This window comes from Thermobia domestica, chromosome 1, assembly GCF_964235325.1.
Source record: "Thermobia domestica chromosome 1, izTheDome1.hap1.1, whole genome shotgun sequence".
Classification (NCBI taxonomy): domain Eukaryota; kingdom Metazoa; phylum Arthropoda; class Insecta; order Zygentoma; family Lepismatidae; genus Thermobia; species Thermobia domestica.
In genome coordinates this window covers 104,435,631-104,461,613 of record NC_137454.1, presented here as the reverse complement: position 1 = coordinate 104,461,613, position 25,983 = coordinate 104,435,631, and the positions used below count along the sequence as shown (strand labels likewise).

Genomic DNA, 25,983 nt, shown 5'->3' with positions numbered 1-25,983 from the left:
CCTTATGATTGTAAATTACTGTAAATGCGAAGAAAGTATTAAGACAAACCCCTACTTCAAGTGAATTTCTACCAACTTTCTCTTTAGCCTATATGTCGGTATCTTTACCCGTCAAGTCTTGTGCAGTTACGTATATTTACACTTTGCGTGCAAAACATGCCCTCTCCCCCCCCCCCCAAAAAAAGAAAGTTTGTAATAAAGTATGCTATTTCCTAACATTTTAAAAATCACTAGCTGAACCTGCGCTCTCTACACAGGACATCATTCACATATGAGCATGGATCTGCTTGTCATTCCACACAACATGTGTACATGTCCCTTTACAGACACATGTGAAGGACGTGTTGGTAAAAATCGGCAAGGAGTATCATAAAGGGGAGATTTTTGAGATTATTTTTTGTTCAATCTCGCACCGTTTGCAAGATTTGAGCCTGCTTCCGGTAGTAGTTTCTAATTCATGTATGATCAGTGTGTTCTTTTTTCTTGCATGCAGTATGTAATAAGCAAATACATTGCACACGCAATTAATTATAATATTAATGATATATGGTGTTCCTTGGGCAAAACACTCCGAACAATACAGATTCATCTTAGACTGGAGAAGTGGTTATCCTTCGTTTTTCATTATCATTTGGCCATGAAACAAACGCCTGAGAGGTATGCATCCCTTGTACAAACATGTGGTGGTGGAAATATAACTCGTAGGATATGCTGCTTTACTTCTTTAAAATTTCAATACTTCCAGTCACCGCTAAAAATATAATAAAGAAATAACGCCCATTTTAAAATATATATTCAGTTAGAACTGAACAATCTTCACAAAATTTGCAATCGATCGGTGAAAGCGGCATCTTTCTAGAGCTTGTGGTTTCCGAGATCTCATTGTTAAAAGAATTGGTCACAAATATATAAAGTTTTCTTGACCACAAACACATAAAACTATTATTTTAATATACTGGGGGTCCATAAAGTCCTTTGCCACCCCTAAAACTCGGAAACGATGAAATATATAATATGTCAAAACGAGAAAACAAGTATTTCATCATTTCAAAAGTACCACGTATTGAGGGAAACAAAGTTACCCCAGGGTCTCTCGGAGGGTCTCAGATGGGGTCCAACTCAAAATTTTCAAATGGCAACGGAAGAAAAGTAGTATATCGTTTGAAACCTATTTTCAAAAGAAAGACGATGGAATAAGTTTCGATGCTCTATAGTAAATCTGTACAAAATGGCGGTAGGTCAAAAAGTTAATACGGTTTGCATTGAAAAGTCTTTGGCGACCCCTATAAATCTGAAATGGCTCAACAGATATCAAAACTGACACACAATCATAGTCATACGTCTTGCAAATAAAATCAGAAAAATAAACACACTGCTGAACAAAACTGCACTTATTTAATATAAAAACACAATTACACGTGACGTTTCGATCTTCTAGCCAAGATCCTCATCAGACGTACACTGAGCGGGATCTTGGCTAGAAGATCGAAACATCATGTGTAAATGTGTTTTTATATTAAATAAGTGCAGTCTAGTTCAGCAGTGTGTTTATTTTTCAGATATCAAAACTAAAAAGAAATGTATTTCATCATTTCAAAAGTATGCCTAACATGTATTGAGGAAAATGAAGTTGCCCCAGGGTGCCTTATAGGGTAACGGGAGCAAATAAACACAAAAGTTGTAAATGGCCGTTTGAAAGGAATTGTTAAAAGGAGGAAGTTGGAACAAGTCTTGTGGGTATACTAACCCTGTGTGAAATGGCGGGGGACTGAAAATGTTAATACAGCCTTGTAAAGCAATTGTAGTAATACTAATAATAGTACTACCACTTGTAATAGGAATATTTGTAATAACGTCAGAAGTAGTAGTAAACAAACTTCTACTTGAAATAGTATCGTTTCAATTAGTAATGCAGACATGATACCCAGTTAATTAAGCCTTTCAATAAATATGACTGTTAACGTATCTCTCAGTTCACCCAATCCCTGTTCTTTCGGACACGGTTTTCATAGCCATTCCGAACTTGTATCATCTCATTCTTTTATCAATAACGTTCAAACAATATGGTACTTGACCTTTTCCCTATTCGCAAATTTTAAGTTGGACCCCACTTGGGAATCTGCAGGGATTCTGGGACAAATATTTGTACATCGAAAAGCTATACTTTACAAATAAGGAAACAACCCGTTTAGCGTTTTGACATCTTATGTTTTACCGTTTCGGATCATTGGAAGTGGCATGGACTTTTCGATGAAGGCCGCGTTAACATTTTAATCCCCCCGCCATTGCGCGCAGGGTTGGTATTAAAACATAAAACCTGTTTCATCTTCCTTCTGTTAACAATAGCTTTCAAACGATACTTGATCCCCCTTGCCATTTGAAAATTTTGAGTTGGACCTCGTCTGGGATCCTGCGAGGGACCCTGGGGAACCTTTGTTTTCCTCAATACGTGATACTTTTGAAATGATGAAATACGTGTATCCTTCGTTTTGACATATATTTCACCGTTTCAGAGTTTTAGGGGTGGCAAAAGATTTTATGGACACCCTGTATAGATTTAATTACTCGTTTTGCTGCTACAAATAGGATTTTACAATTAAAAAATCTACCATAAGGCAAACAGTTGCTATTTTCTACTCCATTCAAAGACAAGACATTTTGATCTTGAATATCCAAGGGAAGTTCAAATAAACTAATAATGAAACTTCATTCTAGTAATGAAATTTAGTTCAAGGACATATTATAATATAAAATCAAATCAAATTTGCATTACGTTCAGTATGATTAAATTCTCAGAAATCGTAATGTCATAAGAATTTATTTCAAACATGGTTCGGTTTCTTATCACATAAAAAAAGAACAATTACGTATACTTGTAACTTGCATAAAATTGTAATGGTGTGTATGTTAACAACTTTTGAAGTTCTAATGCTGGCTGACTGTCTTTTTCTGTTTTTGTCCATTAACAACCTCCCTCAAGAAATAATTTCTACTTGCCGTCTTTAATACATAAAGTAATAAATATTGGCATAATTACTACTCGAGGAGATAATAAAACGCAACCAAACAAGTCTTCACGTTGTCTTAAGAGGTCTGATAATAACTGCGTCACGAGACGGTTTTCACACATGTCACGCTTCATCCCCTGCATTTATATTTTTTTAAATTATCTTTTTTTTATTTTCGCAAACTGCAAGTAAAGTCAAGATATCGAAAGTGATTGCCGAGGGAGGGAGACGAAAGAAAATGAACTGAATCCGGTTTATGTACGTACGTATGTGATCTTCTTTCTCTCCCACATACGATGATCAAGATTCTGTGTGACCACACCCTGGGCCAAGGTCAAAAAGCGAATCTCGGTGAAGGTTGTTCGTGGTCGGGGGAAGCGTATATAAACAAAGGCATCTCAAGATCAAGGTAGCGCATCCTGACAAAAGCAGCTATTCGTCTTCAGAAAGGCGTCCACGTCCATTCGCACTAAATTTTCAACAATGAAGCTCGTAAGTATTACCATTTATTATTATTATTAAGCAAGTTCTTAGTTTGATTCCCGTCTCGAGCACAGGATATTCCACACTGAGAGACAAGTAGGAGCTACTTGCATTAGCTCGTAAGGATAACGGTTAGCGCACATGACTTTTAGTGCTTGAGGTCTAAGGTTCGATTCCCGGTGGAAAGTATCGAACGCACTATAGTGATTCTCAGATCACACTTTAAATTGCAGGCATCATCTTCTATAGCCTCGGTGCTGATAAAGGACGTAAATACAAATTAATCAAATTAACCTTTGTAAGGATAATTTTTTTGTTGTAATTGTATGCATAGAGTAGCGAAACAATATTGAATACTTGAAAATACAAATTATTGCTAGGTCGACATCAAATGAGAGATATTAATCAGTCTTCCATAAGTACTTTTTATTTTATTTTATTTCTAAATGAGGACTAAACTTCCCTTTATAGCACCGAGACTATATGAAACGGGTATCTAAAGCTTAACGTCGTATTTAAAATACATATATTCGTACAGTATCTCGGGATCACTACACAGGGAGCGGAATCATAAGCATTTTATTCTTGAGGAAACTTCTAATAGATGCTTTTCCGGAGGTGATAGCATATATATAAGAAGCATTTAGCCAAACAAAGAACTACGGCTCGATATTTGTTTGTATTTCAACTTTGAGACTATTTTTCTCACCTCTTTATAGACGAATATGGTTTGAAATAGTCCAATGACTTCAGCGTCCTCAGATTAGGATTAAAGGTACAATTACCGGTAGTGAAGCCAGAATATATATTCACTAAAAACCCGAAAATAGGTACGCGCTAACAATTTAGAAAATATGCACTATAAATAAAATAATATGCACTTCACAAATGACTCATTTTTTAAGATTCACTTGTTTACGATGTTTACTGTGCATAGAATGAATTTTTAAAGTTCACTACTAGGAGGTTTTCAGTTTTTCTGATGCCAAACTCAGTGTTCGTAATTTGAGGAAAATTTCCCTTATCTAGCGAAATTTTGTAAGTAAATTTAGCAAAAATAGAAAAACGGAATTTTTCGATAAAACGTGGAAATCCAGGGAAATTCTCGCGCTGACTGATTGGCTAATATAAATGCTTATTTCTTTGTTTTAGGAATAAACCAATACAATAGCAATTTTGTGTGAGTGTGTGTGTGTTTTCAAAGCAGCGTAATTTCCACCCCTTTAGGCTGGGTGTATTTGTATTTTTAATTTAGAAAAATTGACGGAAAAAATAGAAGCAAAAAACAAATGTGGTTAACATTGCCTTATCGCCTTCTTATATAATTTCTGTCTTAAGAATTGGGCACTCAACAAACTAGGGAAAATTTGATAAGTAAAGGGAAAGTTTTGTGTCAATCCAGGGAAATTTTCTGAAAAAAAAAAAAAAAACACGAACACTGGTCAAGCTTTGTGTATTTTCTGTTAAAATATAGAATTATATTGACATTTCAACATGAACTGATGTGACTGAACAGTATTTGTATAATGACACAGAAAGATCGTTAACAATCATCTGGCATAAAGTTGCTAGTCTCACATGCGTTGTTAATTGATTCAATAATTCTTAATCCTCGATTTAAGGTAAGCACCTTATCCAACTTCTCTTTATAATCTTTTTACCAGTTTCACCTGGAATAGAACTTAAAGATTTTTTTTTCTTAACAAGTTTGATTTTTTCAACAATTGTCAAAAAATGTGCATGAATGAAATCAATATCTTAATAGACAGCTATAATTTTCTAAAGCTAGAAAAAGAGTATCCCTAAGAGTAGAATACTTTCTTAAGGGATGTCTAATACATGCGAAACTACTGATTTAAGATGTTGAAAGTATTAAAATAATTTGTAACCTCAAATATGTGCAGAAATATACGAATACCCATAGAATAGGAACTACACTGAGGAAAAAGAAATGTAGGTGGCGTACTTAAAAAGATAGGTTACATGCGTAATTCCTGTAGTTTTTGGACAACGTACGACAGACATATAACTGAAAACGCATGTTTTATAATACTTTCTGTATAAGTGTTCCATCTATGCGTACTTTTCGTATGAAACAGTGTAGGCGGCCAGGATCTCACATACAAATGGACGTATATAACATATAGGTGACGAAGGTAACATAAGTATATGCATGTGATATACGAAAAATGTTAGATGTCAGACATCCTGCAACGGCATGATGTAACATCTAAGGGCAGTGCCTATGTAGCATACGGATAACGTATGCTCCGTACTGATTTCTATAGTAAACAAGAGGATACCGTATATTTGTACAATATACCACTGTCCGGAGAACGGATTTTTCTCTGTGTAACCTTCAAAAAATATGCATTTGCATATGTGAATATCCATTATTTTTTAAAATCTGAGCCCTAGCAATCAAAAGTTTGTCAAAGCGCAAGCACTTTTCATAATTGACATGAACGCTCGAGAGGTGGTTCTTTGTACTCATATACAGTGATGATTTCAGAAGCTGGCCTGGAGGGAAAATTCTCCCCGGACTATATCACCGATTCGGCCGAATGTGTGTTTCCAGTAGAATTCCGTGTATGGAAAGTAAGCTTCTGAAATCACCATTTCTCATATATTCACATTATCGGGAGTTGAACATAGGTCTTCCGCACAAAAGATGCAAACGCTAACCATAGAGATACTAGGATGTTATTAAGTGCATATGGATATAATTAAAATTAAATACAACATTTTAAAAAATCGAACACATGTTCGTTTGTTTGTGCAGTACGTTTATTATATTTACCTAGGTATTCATTTAGTTTAAATATTATGTAATTAAGGTAATTTTTACACTAGACATAATAGAATGATAATAAAAGTAATAATCGATCAAAGTATCAATAAAGAACTAAGCCACGAGATAGATTCGCTTGCAAAACAACTATATTTAGTGATTAATTGGTATGTGATACCAGTAGTTACGTATTCAATTTCCATCTTGAGGCACTTGGAGAGCAATTGCCATTAAAAGATAATGAACTCTGGCTACAAAGTCAGAAATAATGACATTGGGATGCACGGACCATTCATTACACAATTGAATATGCGCCATCCAAGTGGTAATATAGAAATTAAAGTTATTTCCTGTATCATTAGCTATATTTTAAAAGTTATCTTAATTATTACTATTACGATGGTATTTGCAACACGGTTTTGTACCTGGTTAATTTGGAGTTTAGCGTACCTTTTAGCACTGTATGAGACGTGGACCTACAACTTAACGCGGAATCCGAATTACATACGTTCCAACCACGCCCGTATTTATATATTGTGCGCCCCTGGCTCTAAATAATCTTCCGCTCCTCGCACAAAATTGCCTGTCCCTCGAAAACGATCAATATTAGAGTTGAATTCATAGTTTTTGGGGTCGCTGAGATGAATAGTCACAGTTTGAATCCAATTTAATTTCAAGGTCATACTACACTCCCCAGGGAGGGGGCGAGATTTTAAAAATAATCGAAAATGACAGATATCCGTGTTGAGTTCATAGTTTTCGAGGTCGCTAAGTTTAACGGTATCAGTTTTCATGATGTTTAAGTTCATCCTCATCCCTTGGGATGGGGGAGGATGACTTTATAAAAATAATCCGATAAGCTAGCTAATTAGTAACTACAGTAATTAGACTGAATTAAACACATTAACATATATTTTCGTGCTTGCTCCGGACTCTGTAGGTTGCTAGTATTAATTATTACTTTATTGTGAATCTCTAAAAAATCCAAAATTTTTCCGCCCCCTAAATTCTGCCGCCCTATGCTCGAGCACAGAATAGCATTTACCTAAATACGGGCCTAGCTCCAACTGAGAATAAAACCCGGGTCTGCTGTGCCGAAGGCGAGTGTGTTAACAATATACAGGTGCGATGGATTTCTAAAGTTTATTTCCAGTAGATGCACAACACTAAAAATAATCTCTTGATCTTTCTTAAAAAAATAAATAAAAAGTGATTAATGATTAATGATTTCTGTTAAGGCAGTTGAATATCTACCCTATTTAGTTTCTTAGTTCATTGAATTCTATGGGAGAGTATTCTTAATTTTACTTTGAAATAATGTAATTTTAAGAATTAGTGATTTCTACTTTAAGACTAGTTAAATGGCTCTCGCTTTTCTTGTCAAAATAAAATTCCATGATACAGGGATTCCCGGAAGGAAGTGAGAATACTTTGGGAAATAGTTGTATGGGTGCCTCAAAGTAAAAAAAAAAAAAAATCCCCTGTGGCTCAGTGATAGACCGTTCACCTCTGAAGTTTGGGGTCCCGGGTTCGATCCCAGCCCCCGCCAAGTGAACTTTGTGGTGGACAAACACCGTGTGTGGGGGTTTCCTCTGGGTTCTTCCGTTTCCTTCCACTTTCTTCACTCCACCATTTCATTCATTACTCATCATCACCGTCTCCTTTAGCCTAACCGGCAAAATCGAGGGACGTAAAACTCAAAGATTTCATTTCATTTTACAAAGCAAAAAAAAAAAAAAATCATATGAACATAAAACTTATTTTCAACCGTTTGAGACCTACAGTTTGAGAACTAATTTTTTAATCTTATGTTGCTTACTGCTTACCCTGTAGTTAATTTACAGAGGTGAAACATAGCGCATTTGAAATGTGAGTGAATGGCCTTACCAATGGTAAGCAATATATGGCACTGGTTTCTTTGGAAGGAAAGTTATTGAGAAGGGTTTGACAATCAATGTTGTTATCCAATTCCCTTAAACAATCTTAACTTCCCCAAATTTTCCTCGATAACTTCCCTGTATTTCCTGAGAACGATATCTTTTAGTTTTACAAATGCTTATGTCGTGATGATGAGAATGACTGAAACCAGACTGTGATGATGAGAATGAATGAAAAATGTGGAACAAGCAACTCGAGAAAATCCATGCCCATGATGTTTGGCCACCACAATATTTACTAGGCGCAAGTTTGATGGAACCAGGAACCACATGCAGTAAAGATGAACGGTTTACCTCTGAAATACTGTAACCCCATTAGTTGATTATGTTCCCATTAAAATTTACTAGTTGTTTCCTCAAAGCCTTCGGTTACAGTACACCATAGGTTAAATTGTGGTTAATTGAAAGCTATAATTTGTTATTTTTAATCTTTTTATACGTTGCTATTCATTTAATATTACATACATTACGGAGAATTTTAAAGTTGTTATATTAATTTTATATTTTATCATGTTTTTTGTATTCATTTCTTTCACTCGTATGTTTATTATACACTATATTCTATTTATTTACTTTTACTTATTTACCCGATTTAATTTTGTTTACTTATTTCTTTATATAATTGTTTGTTTGTTTGTTTTATTTTCAGGCAATCCTTCTTTTGGGACTTTTCTTGGTGGCCGTGTCTGCAGGCGTTGCCCCCGCACCCGCTAAAGAAAGTCTTAAGAGTTCGGAGGCTGTCTTCTATTCACCTTACGCTTACTCTGCTTACGCAGCTTATCCTGCTTATTATGCAGCTTATCCAGGAGCGTATGCCTATTATGTCAGGTGAAGAGTGTAGTCTGTTTCTCTGCCTGGATGCCTCACCGTTGACGACCTGGACCGTTTCGGACAATGAGTTGGACTTGCCACACGACACAATACTTCCACAAACACAATTGTCTTTAAAATTATTCTCTTTGTGACGTTTGTTAAAACAAAATAAACGGTCTCGCATTTTTTTAAACGTTATTTTTTCTATCCAATCTCCTAGGCATGTTTTGCACATATGAGTTCCTAATATAGTAGGTTCAGAATCAAGAGCTCATTGTTTTGTCGCAGCCAGCAAGAAGTGTTCAAAGAAGCAATAGAAAGTTCTGACGGACATCCGTTTTTTTTTTGGGGGGGGAGCACAGTGGCTAAGTGACAGAGTGCTTATCTCTGGTATTAGAGGTTCTGCGTTCGATCCCAGACCATGTAAATTTCTGGTGGACAAAATGTATTTGTAAGTTATCTTGGGATTCTTCCGTTTCCTCCAAAATTTATCATATCACCAATTCTTTCATAAAAAAATCATTTTCATAAAATGATCAGTTTCCCTTAACTTAAAGGTCGTAAAACTATGACCCATTATACGTCTAACTTCTAAAGGAAGAAAAAAATTTTTTCCCTCATATAAATATAGTAGATCTTCTGTAAGTTAATCACCCAACAACCTGGGCAAAATATGGAATATTGTACTAATCGTACGTGTACACTGTTGTTCAAGAAACCTGTCCTTTCACCTCCCTTTCAAATGCTATTTTCACAAAACCGTATGTGTTACAATTTAGAGTATTTTATCTTGAAATAAATCCCTTAAGCAGTCGAAGATTTTGCCCACATAATTTTCACGTATATAATTTATCGCTGATTTGAGGTTCATCATAAGTCAGCCATACGCCAAAAATGAGTTTACATGCTGCTTTGATTCTTGAAGCAAAGCTACACCGTTGAGTTGTTATATGTTTGAAGTCACGCTAATAGTTTATGCAGAATCGAGCAGTAGCATGTGTCCCTGAGTTGAGAAACGTCATAAATCATTGGTCTACGGCATTATTGACATTATTCACTTATGACCTTTCTCAAATCAGCGATTCATATGACAGTGAGCGATGACGTGGTTCTGTAATCTAATTTTCTTGGAAGCAAGATAATATGGTGGAGAACGACTTTTGTTGATCTTGCAAGATGATCTGTGCACCCGCCAACTTTAGGAATTCAAGTCCAGGTCAGGTTCAGACCACGTTAATAGTAGTAAGCACCGTTCTTCATAATATATACATAAAGACGTGTTATTTAGAGATCAAAACAAAGAACTTAAGAGAATACAGTAAATATGATTTTAGTGCAATGATTTTCGTTTCATGTCTCGAACTCGTAGCTATATTCAGCCTGATTTAGAACTATTTGAGAATAACTGATTTTCGTTTAATGTTATTCTGGTCCTTAAAAGAGTTTCCAATGAAAGAGAGTTAGTTGAAGGTCACACGAAAGAAGAAAAAAGCAAACCTATAAAAAATTGAAAGAAAGTAAAAGCTATTCCTCTTATTTTCGTTTTTCCCTTCCTTCTACCTGCTGGTATAGAATAGACTCAATTGGTTAAGTTATATGATCTAGATACAACAGTGATGGCCAAATGGCGACCCACGAATATTTTTCAACCGGGTCGTGATTAAAAATTGTTCTTGACCTAAAGTATATGATTTTGTTTTCTTTGTTTAATTACATTTGTGATAGTAAGTCTATCTGGCATTTGTGACAGTATATCTGCATGTAATATATCTACTTACCTTTTAACTCTGAAAATATTTACCTTAAGCTTTTGGTTTCCAACCCCCTTCCCCCCGTCCTCTTGTGCAAGGTAAGGTCGTTTGTACCAGCTCGATTTCTAGACAAAAATATGCAGATTTCATAGTAACTTTCAAATGTTCATAGCTCAGGCCCCAACAGACCTAGGTACATGAAACATGATATAGGATACGCAAAGTGGAACAGATTCAGAAAATGAAAAGTAAGAAGAAAAATGACAAATCATGACCTCCGAGTATGAGCCTGATTTTGCCCTGGCTCGCAGTGAGTTATAAATTTGCTATCAATTATCTAGAAGGTAAGTTATCATAGAATGTTACATTACAAATGATAGAGATACAGAGGTTGTCACTATAGAGAGGTTGGTCTCCCTATGTGTGCATGGGTACCCTCTCTGTGGTACCGTGTTTAATCGACAGTAGGTTTACTAGTCTCGGGTAAAATCTCGAAAGTGGTTTGATTTTACTTTAAGCAAGAGGTCACGTCGCACATAGCCTCAGTGCTGCATTTCAATCAATACAAAGCAATCTCTACTCACTTCTGCAGGTTGCTCCAGACCTCATTTGACAGAGTCTGTGTTGAGCTCATGAAATGAATTTGTCAATAAGGATAGAGCAATAATAAATTCCACCCGCACGAGAGATCAAAACGTTTGATAGGTAGGTAAACGTATTTACTTCGCCAATGCAGCTCCAATATATTTGTTAAGTGGTACAATGTATCTAGAACTGTTGCTCTGTTACTAATATATTGTAGAACAGATACTGAAATTTAGGACTTCTCTCTTGCGCAGAACTCTCCTCTGTCCTTCGCAATATCTAATATACAACATTTTTAAAATCACTTTCAAAGCATGACTGAGGTAGGTGCTAATGGTGTTTTGTTATTTGAAGACGGTCATATGGCGTAGAATGGTGGCCACCCCACATTTCTGCCCTGACGATACCATCTAAATTTCTCACAATGAGAAAGCCTATGTATTTTCAATAATAAACTTCATTTTGCTTTCTAACCTCTAAGAGGAATGATTTTACATTCAAAGATATGCAAAGCTGTTTTCTATTGCAAGTTAATCATACTTTTCTAAAACCATAAACGTATGAAGACATATGATTAATACTTCATTAGTCCACCTCTTGTATATATTGACAACGGGAGGAATTAACAAAATGACTCAAATACGAAACGGTACTACCGGTATAGCCTAGAGTCAAGTCTATATCGGTTGCCCTCATTGGTTGTTCCAAATACTAAGTATGTTTTATGTTTTAAGAAAGAAATCCATCTTTCAAGTACAAGTATATAGTAATTACGTAATTTTATATCTCAATGTTTCCAATGACTACATTGACTAAGAAGTCGAATCAAAAAGACAGGAGGACGATTAAACAATTAGTCTTACATAGCATATACCAAACCGTATTATATGGCTGGACAAGTTGGGAAATTAAGAAGAATATGTACTATATTGAATTAAGAACACACAAAAATATTTAGAAATAAAGGTAACATATTGAGAGTAATTAGTGAAAAGTTTTTATCGAAAAAGAGTGAAGTGTATATTGAGTTTGTTGCTTTAGAAAGAACTTCCAGTGAATACACTGGAAATTTTTGATGGGAGTTCTATTCAAGTTTTATTCAGAATGGGTGGATTGAAATAAAATAAATAAAACTAGTGTTGAACCTACGAATAGCAGAATATGAGAACATATGACAGGGAAAAGTGTAATTGGTGAAGATATTTGACAAAAGTGTTAAATGATTATATGCAGCAAGTGCGAGAGAGTAACAAAAGTTTAGAAACTAGAAAAGGGAGAACAGCACGTGGAGACACTTATAACTGCAGAGAGGAACGTCACATCTGAATGAATATGACGAGTAACACTGCTGTTGTTAACTTGGTAATTATCTTACATGGTCACTTCTGTAATCGCAGTATGGACTGGAATTAGAACAAAGAGCTAAGTTTAAATTTTGCTTCAAGTTATAATAATAATAATCTGGAGCGGAAATAATTCGAATGATTCGACAGGTTTAAGGTCATAAAGCATTATGTCGTCTGATGTGCTTTGATTGGAACTTCTGTTCCAAGAGTGGTAGGACATCAATGGGAGACGAAGAAGAACCAAACCTTCAAAATAGTAGAAATCGTTAGGGTAAGACCACGTCTTCGTGGGCAAGTGGTGAAATGTCCTACGTGTTTCTGTGAATATTATCTTAGATTTAATACTTGGTAAGGATATTTGCCACATGTACAAATTTCATGTGAGTAGTAGTTTAGACCCTGCTTTGAGAACTAGGTGCCGTAGAATGTAATCTGCCCTCGACGCAGAAAAGCGTCACTTATGTCAATCAATCGATTCTGACAAGAAGCTATGACTACAGTATAACTACAGTTGTAAATTTTTTTCTTTTGTAAAAATAAAGGAGACTTTGTTACAACATTACGGCTATTACAGAGTAAAAAATGGCTGTATCAATTTGACATAACGGCTCTCCATTATTGGAGTTGTGTTAAATTTTCATACAAGCCTGGTGTTAATTCAACTCCATTGCATTTTGGAATAGAGTGTTATAATAGGAATCGTTAAATCAACTACTTGATATGACGCGGAGTCATTTTCATAACACCCCATTGGTGTTGTTTTATATACAGTTGCCAAAAAAAATACTTTTTACAAAAATAAGAGGAACATAGTGAACCTAGGAACAACAGGTTAAAGCACTTCTACTAATGTAAATGTTTTTAGGAAATTTACACACTGAAAGATATTATATATTGTCGAAGTTAAAAAGTGTCAAATATAGCGTATAAAGTTTTGCTTATGGCTAAAGATATAAACTAATCTAAATTCTCATTGTCAGTTACTAGATATTAACTCTATCCTTGCAAGTCAATGTGCATACTTAAAATTATTTAGGTAAAGTATACTTGTATACACCCGATCAAAAGATTTTTGGTAGTTGTGAAACTTTTGCAATCATTGTTCTTAGCAAATGAGAGGTTTCACTGACTACTGACGAATAATATAGTTGTTAAATCTGTGGTCTGCGTTCATCATGCTAGCTCAGATGTTACTAAGCACATAGGATACATATAGAAAGATCACAGTGGTGTTGTTGCTATTACTAAGTTCCTTCGTTCATTCCCCTATGTCTGTAATACCGCTGCGGTGTTATTTTCCACACCACTCACAATCAGCATCATTTCTGTGTAAAATCCGTAACACCAGCTATGTTTCAGCCGTAACACCGGGCCCTTGGTGTTAAAATGACAGTTAAAATTGTAATCATCGTAGGATCACTGACTTGTGTTAAAATTGAGTTGCTTTAAAATCATCATCTTTGCTGTGTACAAATGAATACAAAAGCGTAATTTAAAACATGTTATTGCACAAAACAGCTGTAAAATGACTGTAGAGTACACAAGTTCGTATTTGAAGCTGTATTTAAGCTATTTACATCTTTGGCAGCAGACTGGATTTTTCCATAATCCATACATTCTCTGCAATGTAGTCACGAATTACAATGATTTGTAATTCATCTTTCATTAAATATAGATTCTATCTTTCCTACCATCAGACTATTTGTTCTTCAATGTGAAAAAAAAATGTGTATTGAGTGTTAAATGCTGGAATACTTAAAACAAAATCAATAATTTTGCTTATCTCCTGGTCATTCTTATCACCCTCTCTTTTGATCCTGTCATTACAGATATCGGTTTCTTCACAGTATTAAAGTCAGTGGAAATTTTTGAATTTGAAATTTTCTTTTACGTTAGTAAACAAATTCATCATGGAGATTATCTTCATTTATGACAAGGTCAAAACGTCTACAAATATTCTGAAAATCTTCACAACTAATGACATTCTTTAAGCACAATTCCAACAATGGTAACAAGGACATCGGTTGAAATGTCGATATGACTTCGTATGTAAGAATAAAAGCTTTATAAAATTCAACAAAATTATTTTGAACTTCTAAATAAAGAGATATGAGCTCAGAAGAAAGTTTAAAAATAATGGCAAACACAGGAGCTCCCCAATAATGTGGGAAAGCTGGCAACCCTAGGTATAACCGGAGACCCAAAAAATTAGATTCTCCGTTATAACTATGTATTCACTTCCCGAATCAACCATTTTACTCAGCAGGAGAAGCCTATTTCTCAGTGGTGGCTCTTGGAGAAACCACATTGGCAAAAATCAAAAATCTACCAACAGAAGCTAAGAGAAGAAAACTTTCCACATGACCCAATTATTATCTTTAATAATAATAAAATATTCTATATACAGGAAAGAGTCACCTAGATTCACCAAATATTTTAAACAGATAGATCTTTAGCAGATTTAAATGCGTTTTTCGATTACATCGTCTCGGGGAAGTAATTTGTGGGAGAGATGAAAATATATGAAGATTTCGTGCAGTTTTTAAGAACGCTAGTCTGTATGCAACCCACATTCTATTATGGGTATGCGGGCTTACGTAACACCGAAGGATAAGTACTTGGGTAATGGACTTCCTCTTTTCTTTCAGCCAAATTGTCAATTAAACCCTGGCAACGACAAGTGCTTAGTTTTATTTTCTTTTTATCCAGATTCTGAATTAAGACCCAGCAACAAGGGGCTACTAATAATTAATACACTAAGCGAGTCCTCTTCTCTCATCCCGCCGTGAGAAAATTCTAGTTTTCACTGATATGATTTCCCTCAAGAATCACCACTGCTTTTTTTCTGAAAACGAAGCTTAAGCTGAAGAATATTTGTTTTGAAACTGTGGAGAAGAACCGAATAGCACACTTAAAATAACAAGGCTCCTAGGAAGATTCACAACGTGAATAAAGCCCTGGAAGATATGCATGACTTAATGAGGCTGCTACTTTAAGGGAGATTGTGGCCAAACTTAATCAAAGTGAGAACATTGTTTGTTGTTTTCCTTGGTATACGATAGTCTCGCAACCTTTTGATAGCACAATGCAAATTGCTTTTCATAACTAAAATAATTGTGATAAGTTTGGTTAGGAAATATCCAGATATCACTAGCGGAATACTCATCCTTGGTTAGCTACTCCTGATCTAGTATTATCATGTGTACCTTGGTAAAGGTGATTCTGGGCTTGATTTCACATTGCAAGGCACTGAATTTTTAGAAATTTCCTTTAGCCAATGCTGTCTTTCAGTAGTCTGTGCCGTTCTTTATGATTTTTCCCTCCCTCAGTTGGGAAATTAATATTCTAATCTATCTTTGAAGCAAATTGCGACTTAAATAGATTTTGTTGAAAAAAAAAACAACTTAAAATTCAAACTTACTAACTTTACGGATAAGATATCGAAGGGAGTTGAAAATATGTTCTTAAAAGTTCAGGATAATTGTGTAATTTCTCTAGAAAACAGTGGCGCTTTTTCAGGGAAGTCAGATCAGTAAAATTTAAATTTTATCGCTACAAGTTAAACGGAAAGCTTCATAAAGCTTCAGAAAGTTATATGTAATACATTTCTACTGATGTGACTTCCCTTAACAGCCGTCACTGATAGAAAGCAAAATTTCATTTATGTAGCAAGTAAACATCTTTCTTTTTTTTAATGCTAATGGTATTGTTCATAGATTTATTCAATAAATAAACAGATACTCCGCGCTTATAAGACGTTCTATTCAATTTATTTATCAAATACGTATAAACAAAATGCATTTTCCAATTTATATGTATATATTCATAAATGTTTCTTTTCTTCCTCCCGCGAATGCATTGAGTAAAAGTAGAGCTGGTAGATAATTATCAAACTTTACGTGAAGGACTTCAAGGATACTGCCTCGGTGGTCTTGTAAAAAGTGATTAACGGTTTCTTGAGTGAGAGGCGTCGTCCATTAACGTTAAACAATGCACGAAATGAAAAGGAATTCCTTACTATGTACTCATAAGAAACAACAGTGCGCATACGACCATTCATGAATTAGTAGTAGGATAGTTGAAATATAGTAGCAGTAATTAAGTACCTTCTCAAGAGTCGTTAAGAGAATAACTTTCTACTTCCATTAAGTTTAGAATTCAGGTGAAATTTGTTTGAGATATTCTACGAACAAAACTGTGCATCTCAATTTACAGAATTGAGCAGCAGAGATATCAAAATAAGTTCACGGCTGTCAGTAAGAACAAAATTAAACGTTCTCAACTGAGATTAGTAATGTGTATGCTCGTATATTAGTGTATAAAAGTCTGGTACGTAGTATATACCAGGTAGTAGGTTCAGTTTCATTCTGTTCCCTTGCTGTATAAGATACTTCCTTTTGAGAACTTGACACATGAAATGTGTCCAGAATGAAATTGAAGAACCCCTTAGGCAGTTTTGGTTACTATTAAAATTATTATTAGACTTCCAAACTATACTATGTATAAGTGTCGGAAGTCTGTCCTTGTGCGTATCTGAGTGCCCGTAAAACAAAGGTTCTCATACGAGGGAAGATCAGAAAATAAGGTTACAAGACCGATACTTCTAGAATTTCGTCTGTTATAGAGAAATTAAGAGTATGTGGTAATTGTAATACATTGTTCAGAGCAGGGGCGAATCCAGGACTGACTTCTGGGGGGCGGTGAGTTGTCATACTGCTACTTTTAAGGGCTCCAAACTTTGGGATGGATTATTTATATATATATATATATATATATATATATATATATATATATATATATATATATATATATATATATATATATATATAATAAGAAAGTTTCCTCTTCTGCGGGAGTGGCGATCGCCTCCTGGATCCGCCCCTGTGGAGTTTCAGCCATCTGCTACCTATGGCGCTAATTGTAGGTAAACACAAACGACAGGCAGGCTTTGTAACCTTACTTTCCGACCACTTCTCGTAATACACATACTTTTGCTGGGACAGAAAAGTTCGTCTATGTCATGGAGGTGATTGTTGTTGAGAGGTTTCACTGTAATACTTATATTAAATTTGACTATTCAAGATTGAAATTAGGCTATAGGCTATATAATAAAATTACATTTTAACGAGGTAAAGGACATTTACGAGTAAATAAGATTTAAAGAAGGAATAATAAAATCAAAAGTATTAAAATTAAAATTTATTTCATGGAAAATAGAAACAATAATTCTTCACATAAATCAATGGGCTAAAACACAAAGACGTGCAAGTATTCAACATTGTTAAACTTTCTGGCGTTAGAGCTCACAAAGGGTTAATGTCTTCTAGACGGCTTTTACACTGATGGGTTTTGGCCAACACGCCAGCTGCCATTCCTGGTATTATAGGCTTTCTGCAACACAGCGCTCGCTACTTCTTAAGCTCTCAGGATCAAAGGAAAAAAAAAATGTAGCCCACCAGGAATCTAACCTGAAATCAGGCCAATTCACTATTTGCCACAGTTAGCTCCACTACTCCAGATTATTATTATTATTATTATTGTGGTTGATACTGCAGGTTAGATAGTATAAGTGTATAAAAACATTAACTTAAAAATTTTTTAAATTGCTTAAAAACTAAACTTCCGTGTATAAGCACATTATTTTATAAACTTTGCAACCAGGAAATATGGTAAAAATTCAAAATTAAATATAAGGAAGTCTGGCTACAAAAAAGTTACCTACGAAGTAATTGCAACAATAAAAATTTAAAAAATTGCAAAAAATACGGAAGGTAGTTTTTAATCTGCAGATAGAGCTAAAAAAAATAGTTTCAACTAAACTTCCGTTTCAAAAAGATCCCGCGATTCAACATCCAAGTCTATATATTCTTAGTAATTATAATCTAAACACTTCCATACCAAGACCGAAATACTTCAACAGCAACCAAGTTAGTAATTTCTCTTGAGATGTCTAAGTTAAACAATTAATAACAAAACCAAACAATCTTTAGCTTCAACTAAAACCAATTAAATTAACTTAAGCTTAAACTATAAATCCAACACTTTACAAATAAAATAAAAAAATAAATAATAACCACACTGCCCATACAAAGCCCTAAGTTATTTACTAATCTAATTATCACAATAATCAAAAATAAACTATTTAATAATATATGCTAAGTATATTTATTTAACTGGTTGTCTGGTTCGCTATCATCGAACCCAGATTGACCAAATTACAATAATATTAACATCAAATAATTAATTACAATCATAAATCATTAACACCAAACCAAACACCACATTATTATTATTATTATTATTATTATTATTATTATTATTATTATTATTATTATTATTATTTAATATCAAACTAGTTAGGGGCTGTTCTTTTCCAGAAAATTGAGTAATGCAACTTTTTTGTATGGAGACATAATACAAAATTTCAGTAAGTTTGATAAAATTAATACCCTCCCCCCCAAGTAGCTAATCATTACCGTATGTGGTGCCAGATTCGATCCCCATGGGAGTACAGCATTTACAGTGTTGGTGAAACATCGTAGAGTAGTTGAGGTATCGAGTTATTTGAACTCTTAGTTTGTTGAAAGCAAGAAATGATGGCGAAGAAATAGTGGTCGGAAACAACCAGAAATATTTTTATGGGGAGTGGCAACTAATGAATCAATTATGCGAATAGCTTACTTTTGATGATTTTCTCTAGATATATTTTGACTAGAATAGTTGCTGAAAATAAAGCACTTTTATAAATTTCCCACGTGATTTGATTGCCCGTGGGAGAAGATGTGGTTTGGACTACAGTTAAATTATAGGACCACAGTTTTACACTTGCATTCGCTCTTTGGTTTAATTCCCAATGATGGTTATAATTATTCTCTAATATTGATCTAGTAAAAGGAACAAGAGATGGAACTAGCTTTCGAAGGGAATAAAGGACTATAAATGAAAAGAATGAGAAAAAATTGAGTTGGTAGACGGTGCTTGATTTTCAACAGTGTTCAACTAAACCTTAGGGAGATGCAATATATACAGATTTGAGTACCGAAAATCAATATCACAAAAATATCAAAAGTTAATCGATTGTCGAAATACCAAAATATCGGAACTGATAAAAGGAGATATTTAAAATATCGAAATATAATCAACATATCGAGTTATCAGAATATCGATACATCGAAATAACAATAATATCGATATTTCGTAAACACTGAATATTGAAAATCTAAAAATATCAAAATATCGGATACCAAAATTCTGAAAAATACGGAAATGTTGGATATCGAAATATCGCAAACATCGATCAGAAATGTTTTTGATAACAATATTTTGATATTTGTAAATATCAATTCATATATCGAAATGTCGTTCAGCTTTACTAGTCGTATTCTATTTTATTGACAGACTCTTTCTTGAGGTATAGTATTGCAGTTTGTGCAGACACCAGTTTATTTTATTTATTTATTTATTATGTTTCGAAAGCTATAACAACATGTTGATTTAGTTGTAATAATATTTCACACAAATATAACGTCAATAGATTTGACAGATTGAAATTATGTCCACTCTCCTACCCGAAGCGTATTTGTATGTGAAGAAGTTGTCAAAAAATTAGTCTTCCTTTAAATGGTACTTATATACAGCTTGTTTTGCAACAGACTCATGTAGTAAATAACACAACCTTAACCAACCAGTTATGTATATTAAGTTGAAGTTACAGATAAATAAAATACTCCTATTAGACCACCTTTTCGTTTAATCAGAACGTTCAAGTTTATATCGTCATTTATGTTTACCAATTATTCGCAAACTACAGTTACAAAGTAGTATTTATCAAATGACACGGGGAAAAATTGAGAATTAACTTTAAAAAAAAAACCTGCATGGCATAATACAGCACAATGAACTGAAACTAGTCAAAGCTTCAGTGGTAGAATGCTCACCTCTAGCGCTTAGGGCCTTGTTTCGACCCCTGCTCGCAATAAGTGGACTTTGTGGTTGACAAATACTGTGTGTGTGTGTAGTTTGCCCGATTTCCTCCTACTTCCTTCACTCCACCATTATCATCACCGTCTCCCTTCGCCTCGGTGTATAACGTGGGATATTAAACTTACCCCACCAGAAGTCGAACGCAGGATTACAGTCAATATATACGAAAGTGTTAACTATTCCGATTATTTGAGATCAATTTATAGAGTTAACAATAACGCATATAGAATGTATATAATACACCAGTGGCGTATTTACGATTTTCTTTCGGGGGGGGCTTTGCTAACTTTCGGGGAGGGCTTTGCCTGAAAATGTGAAAATTCTGCAAGATATTTCATATACTTTACTATAGTAAGTAAGATTTCGGGGGGGGGCTTAAGCCCGGAAGCCCCCCCTAAATACGCCACTGTAATACACTAATGTATATAAGCAACACATATTGTTCAGAATTAGTGAAAACTTCAAGAAAATGATAACTTCCTTAAAATAGTCAATAAAGTATACCTATATTATTGAAATTTTCACAAGAAATATAAAAACATAAATTAACATTGCTTTGTTTTGTTTCCTCGCAGTTTATCTGTGTCTTTCAGTACCAATGTTCTTTGAAACGTAGACGTATAGTATAAAATACGTATGATCTGAATCATACACACCGAAGATGACGCCCAGGACCTCGCATATAGAACTGAAGCATGAGTGTTAGCTAGTTAGCTAGTTTCAGTTAGCTAGCACCCTTATAATATATTCCGAAACATGGAATGGATGTGAATATTGATTGAAATGTATATATAAATATGTTTATTGTGATTTCATAATCATCTTGTGTGAAAGACCTGACTTCAATCTTGGGTCGATCTATGTGACTGTGTCAAATCTTAAAGTTAAAACTGAATTTTGTACCGTCTCGACATTGAAAAAGAATGATAAATTCACGAGTGGATAAGTGCATTTTCTTAAAGGGCTGATATTTCAAGTGAAACAAATGAGTTAAGTTTGCACTTTTAATCTCTAAGAACTAAGTTCAACTTACTCTCACCTTTAGCTCACTCACGTGGAATTATAAATTAACGTTACTCATAACAAGGGGTAGCGAAGTAAAATACGAAATAAAAAAACATGGTTCGCATTCAGCGTGGTCCGGAAGTAGGCGTAGGCTTTCCCTAATTGGTGTTTTCTGACAGTTTTAGGTTTTATCCACATTTGATTGGTAACATTGCTTGGCATTGTCTGGTAGCATTGCTTGGCATTTCATAAAGCAACAAGTAAGAAACACTCGATATCACACAACGCAGGAATTACGAGCAGCTGTGGAACACACCTTCACCCTCGTGACTCCGGAGTATCTCCGCGAGAACTTGGCGCAGAATTCAGCTGTGTTACAATATGGATGGTGATCATACCAATGTTTATGACTCTTAAGACTTCAAGGTAACTGTGTAATTAACACTATACTGTTGAAACTAAAGAAGGGTACGCCCACTTTCGGACCACCCTGTATATATATATATATATATATATATATATATATATATATATATATATATATATATATATATAACGGGTGGTCCAACTACAATGCACGATGTTAATTATGTGTCACACCGTAATGTCAAGGTTTTTGCCCAACTTAATTTGACATTTCTTTGTTTCAGGGTTTGGCAAATTCAACCATGGAGAGGTACACAATTGAGCAACGCGTGAAGATTATTGAAGCCTTTTACGAAAATGGACGTTAAAATCAAAATGCATTTCGTGCACTTCGTGATGTTTTTGGTCAGCATAATCGACCAAATGTGTCAACAATCGGGAGAATTGTGCGCAAATTTCAGAAAACAGGGTCTGTAGGAAATGTGAAGACAGCTGTGCATGCTCGCCAAGTTCGTTCTGAGGAAAACATTGTTGCTGTTCGCGATAGTGTGGCAGAAGAGCCGTCAACCTCGACTCGTCGTCGTGCCCCACAATTGAACATCTCAAGAACATCACTGATGCGAATTTTGAAGAAAGATTTGAATTTACACGCTTACAAGATTCAATTGACTCAAGAGCTGAAGCCTACTGACCATTTTCAGCGTCATCAATACGCCGAATGGTTGGTTGAACGGACACAAGTGAATGGTGACTTCACAAAGAAAATCATCTTTAGCTACGAGGCACACTTTAGTAGTACTATGCAGCAAACGTAAAGAAATCCTCGGATTAATCCGTGGATTACTGTATTGTATGACCTTTTGGTAATTGAAGTAATGATAGTGTACCTAGCGGAATGAGTATTTGTAATTGAACTCATGAAAGAGTATGACGTGTGTAACTGTAATTATGATTGCGTAGAATTAATGTAATCGCGTATGATGATATACGTACCGTTATTACCTTATAGTGGTGTTTAATTACGAACGGGTTTAATGTATTATTGAAGTAATGACTGCAATTATTTTGGATTGATAATGCGTGGCAGATGGTGCCGCTGGCGCCATTACTGTCTGGTTATGCCGTGACTTTCCTTTATACTTTTTTGCCCGTCCACTTTGTATATTACCGACTGCCCGACAGCCGCACTGTATTGAACGTTAGCTTTTCGCTGGCGCCATTACTGTTGCGAGTTTTTAGCACGCCCTTTTTGTATATTTGCCGCTTGGTAGCCGTGGACGCTAATGGTATTTTCCATTTATAGATATTGGCACACTTTGTATATTTATCCAATATTTTAACTTAAGTAAGAAGAGAAAGTTTACTTACCTTTGATGACACGCCCGCTATTTTGCTGTTTATTTCCTGGTTGCGGTTGGTGGTTCATTGATGTTGACCATTTTCCTTATGACGTAGAAGAACTTGTTGCGCGAACCGAAAGCAAACAAATATTGCGATACCGCCATTGTATTTTCGGTTTTAGGTATATTTATAACCTCGGTTGACTATTTGATTCAGGCTATTTTTGAATTTAATAAAATAATAATTAATTGGCTGAATATATAAATTTGATATTGTAATTTTATTAAAAACATAATTATTGTGCACTTATGTATTGAAGAATTTTTAAAAAAGTAAGAGAAACTATACATTATTGGAGTGGCGATATTTTTATGGCGCTTACACGTACACTATCCGAAACTAGCTATGTTTACAATTTAACGTTGTATGTTGGTACTTTTATGTTGCTTTTTTCCGGAAGCATGGCTTATATGACATTGATTGCAGGTATAGCATTTGATTGTAGGATATTTGTTGTACCTTGCAAGTCAGAACTATGTTCTTTTACACATTTGGATTGATAATACAGTTTTAATTGGATTTTTTTTTGCTATTACTATTTATTATTATTATTATTATTATTATTATTATTATTATTATTATTTGAAGTATGAAAATAAGTATTATCTTACGTAAATAGAATTATCACTTGGGTTCTGAATTAATATTCCGTTATGTTAGGATATATATGACTGGAAGAAAGTTAGTTTTGTATGTTGCAGGAAATTATTATAAGCATGGGATTACGTTTTAGTATATGAAATTGGATATAGAAATAACATGTAGATACGATTGTTTTATTGTATGCCCCTATTATTTAAATATGAAATTGCACGTTATAATTATTTGATATGTGTAATACAGTTATTATTTTGTTACTAATTGCGGAGGCCATATGATTTTAGTTTACTTTTGGATTGTGATATTCAGATTTTAATGTTTAGTTTGTATATCCTATCAGTTATGTATTTGGTAAGATTGAACAAACAATTTGAAAATGCGTAGAAGTCTTGTTTACCAGCCTAATTTTGTGCTGTTTAGATTTATATTACATATGCATAAGAATAGACATTTCATACATAGGTTGAAACTGAAATTGTATTTTAGATATTTTGGAGGGTGGATTTTAAGGATAACCATTTTTTGTTTTGTTAGATACTTATTTTTTATTTAGGGTGCTGCATTTTTATTTACAATATTAATGCATAGACATTCAAGATATAAGACCCGAATTTAATAATTTTATTACTAATTTAATACAGCTTGTATTCAAAATAATGGTGAGATTATGGATTGTTAAGTCAAGCGTGAATTTACTAATTAAACTATACTTACTACGTATGGCAATAATTTTACTAGAACTTGCAATGGTTTTAAACTGTTTTGTTTGCATGAAATTAATATTAGCGGTTTGATTTACATTGGAGTTATTTGAATTATGCTTTGAGATTAGATTTTTTTTCTTTATAATGGGAAACTTTATAGTTGAATTTACTTAGAAATCCTGTTGCAGCGTTTGAATGGTATATACGTTTATAGCATGATAGTTATTGTTTTTGTAGGTGAAATGCATATTTGTTTACTGAATGAAGATATGATTACAGAAATATTTGATTTTGATAGTATTATCAGAAATTGAACTAAACATTTTACGCTCCAGAGGTTACAATCAAACACTAAATAATTTTAAGTTTATCGTCATACGATTATGCATGTTAAGATAACTTGTATTAGAACACATTGTGGTGACTTTCCCTTTTAAGATGAATGAAACGATGGAATGAGAATGTAGGAGGAAACGGTAGAACCATGAGAAAATTTTATATGTATGATGTTTGTCCATTACAAACATACAGGGTCCAGAATTGAACCAAGAGTACTGACGATACTAACTACGAAGTGTGTTCACTATAAGTAAGAATAGAGGGTATTCCATTGTTTGAAGCGAATTTAATGGGAAATTGTTGAGGGGTAAAAGTTATTTACTTTATGTGATAAATAGTGTTGCAGAACTATTTATATATTATGTGGACTTACAACGAATACAGTACTGGGACTATTGATTTAGGCGAAGATTATAGTTGATGCCTTTTATAGGGAGTTTTTTTTTTTAGTTTAAGCTTGCTGAGGACTGTATTATTATACTTTGAAGGAAATATACTATGGATATTTAATCTTGTACTTACAAGTGGGCTTGATTCACAAGCCTTCTGGTTAACACTTGGATGTGGTAGATGGTTATTTATTTTCTATGCTGCACAACAATATTTTAATGTATATGGTTTTATTTGACTCAATTTATGTACATTTAAATTACTGACAGAATTATTATAGGTAAAAATTGTTTTTTATTGAAATTTTATGTTAAGTGTTTTGATTGTTTACCCTAAAAATATTGAGTTGAGTTGACTTTGAGTTTTACGTCCCGTTTAGCAGCGAGGCTATATGAGACGTGGACCTACTGATTAACGTGGAATTTGAACCACATGAGCTACTGCCGGGAATTGAACCCGGGTTTCCCACGCCAAAGGCTCG

At 34.3% G+C, this 25,983-nt stretch overlaps 1 long non-coding RNA gene across 1 annotated transcript; it reads left to right on the top strand.

Moving 5' to 3' along the window:
* The first annotated feature begins 3,346 nt into the window (after positions 1-3,346).
* On the top strand, positions 3,347-9,219 carry LOC145666395 (uncharacterized). The gene is made up of 2 exons (XR_014127739.1): positions 3,347-3,500; positions 8,869-9,219. It is a non-coding gene; the product is annotated as an uncharacterized LOC145666395 (long non-coding RNA).
* Positions 9,220-25,983: the final 16,764 nt, after the last annotated feature.